General features: G+C 40.8%; 1 pseudogene; it reads right to left on the minus strand.

Annotated features, from left to right (window-relative positions):
* On the minus strand, positions 1 to 1,880 carry LOC132520506 (actin-related protein 3-like; annotated as a pseudogene).
* Between the last annotated feature and the right edge of the window lie 531 nt (positions 1,881 to 2,411).

A 2,411-nucleotide genomic window follows, 5' to 3' on the forward strand; every position in this document is an offset into this window, starting at 1 on the left:
GCGAGAAACAGAATGCAAGGAATCAGAAAGCACTAGCGGGCATCAATTAATCCAAGAAACTAGCTTCTTAGTTCCAAAAGCACTTGCGAAGAAAACCATTGGGGGGCACAGGGTATGGAAGCACTTCATAATAACTGGAATCCCATGAGTGTGTGTGTAAGCCAAGTCTCACAGGCTATTTTTTGTATTTGTCTTTTACTTGGTCACTTTTTTTCCCTCAAATACTAGTTTTTCATTGATGTTTTTTCCTCAAAGTATAAAAAGTATGAAATATAAACAAGCTCTTGCATTGCACACTTCAGAGTGTACAATTCAAGCATTATAGAGCTATCTACATACCAATAAATCCCATCAAATCTTGGATAATTCAATAATATACAAAATACCAGGGCACAGAAAGAACTAAAACACACTTCTTTTTGTTACACGTAAGATTCAAATATTCAATCTAAAGAAAATCACTTAATCATTTTGGCTCTCCTCTACATTCGCATGTTGATATACTTATTAAAATATTCTGTATAATTATGTTTGGTCTTATTATTTCAAGTCAGGTTTACAACCTCAAAACCAGCCATCCAGACAAAACAGGTAATCAGAAAGATTATTTCTTCCCCACCTCCCTAATCCCAATAACTATGAAGCCAATTTTATGACATGACTCCAAACACTGGATTGTGACGAAAAATGCTAGGTCCAATTTCTTCATAATCCTTTTTGGTGTGGCATACTTGGTAGAACTCAGGCGTGGAAGCCAGCATGGATCCTCCAAACCAAACTGCATATCACTGCATCTGATATGTAATGACTTGTACATCAGTAGCTTTTGGCTTCAATCTACCACCACTCAATTCTCACTTAATTTCAGCCTGGCATCTACAGTTCTTTTCAAATCCCTTTGCAAGCGACGTCTGAAGTCCCTGAACATGGTTGAACCTCCAGAGAGGACAATATTCTTGTAGAGAGGACGTCTGACATCAATAGGACAATTCTGAATTACTTCTGAGATAGGCTGAGTAAAGTCTGGATTAGCAAACTCTGGATGAAAAAAAATTTCAGGTCCCAAGAATCTCTCATATCCAACAACAATGGAAAATTCTTTCTTTGAGATAGCATTGATTCCAGTATACTGTTTAATCCACTTTGATCCATCTGTATCATACTTGTTAATCTGGGCAGACATAACTATAGCTCTCCTTTACTGCCTTAGCAGTTTCCAAGGATTGCTCAGGAGGAATTCCTACTTCTCAGTCTCTCAGCAATTGCTGGATAAAATATGTTATATCTCGTCCTGCGATTGGAATGTGCTTAATACAGCTGCCAATTACATACCCTTCAGCCACACGGATGACACGAGTGACACCATCTCCACTGTCTATTACTGTACCGGTCAGCGTCCGTTCTCCTACTTGTCTGGTGGTCCAGGATGCAGCTAAGGCAAGAACAGCCTGTACAGCAATGTACAAGCCTGGAACATTGAAGGACTCAAACATTATTTCAGCAGTATATTCCCTGTTTTCTGGAGTATTCAGTGCAGGTTCAGTCAAAAGAAAATAATGGTCTTCAGGTTCCGCCCTTAAATATTTAAAGATCACTTGCCCCATAAACCTTTCCATCGAGTCCCGGTCTTCAACTATACCACGGCGGATTGGCCACTTTGTTGCATATGTAGATTTTTCTATTGCTTCATCATCAGTGAAGGAGTCTAGGCCATCAACACCTTTCATCACCCGCCTTTGTGCTTGATCACCCACTTCCGCTGACTCCTTAATAGCAATACAGGAAGGGATGATAAACCGTGGTTCCGTATTTCCAGCATATCCTAGTTTTGTATACCCTGTGCCACAGTCCCCCACACAGGCCGGCAGCCGTCCCGTCATCTTCCTCTTCGCCTGCTGCTGCCATCTGCTCTGTGCTGGTTGGGGCCAGGGGTGGGTGGCGAGAGCTAGAAGCTATCTGACCATCTACGGCCGGGCCGCCCTCTCCATCCGGGGTGGGGGGAGCCGGGAAGCCAAAGCAGTAGCGAGAGAGCAGCAGGCTTGGTCAGCGGCTTAATTTTTCAATACTTTATAATTGGTCTTTGACCCAGCAATTCACTTCTATGAATTTATCCTAACAGATATAACTGAGTATGTGCAAAATAAGGTATTGTCAAGTTATTCACTGCAGCATTTTTTATAATACCAAAATGTTAAAAACAGTCTAGATATCTACTGATAAGGGTCTGATTGAATAAATTATATCCATTTGGTGGAACAAATGGAATACCATGCAGCTGTGAAACAGAATAAGGAAACTCCCTATATATTGTTATGGAAGGATCTCTAACACACATTATTAAATAAAAAAGCAAAGTGCGGAGCTTGACTTTTACTGTAGAAGGGAGAAACAAAGGAAAAGCAGTTCAGAAA

The sequence above is a fragment of the Lagenorhynchus albirostris genome, chromosome 5, assembly GCF_949774975.1.
Source record: "Lagenorhynchus albirostris chromosome 5, mLagAlb1.1, whole genome shotgun sequence".
NCBI lineage: Eukaryota > Metazoa > Chordata > Mammalia > Artiodactyla > Delphinidae > Lagenorhynchus > Lagenorhynchus albirostris.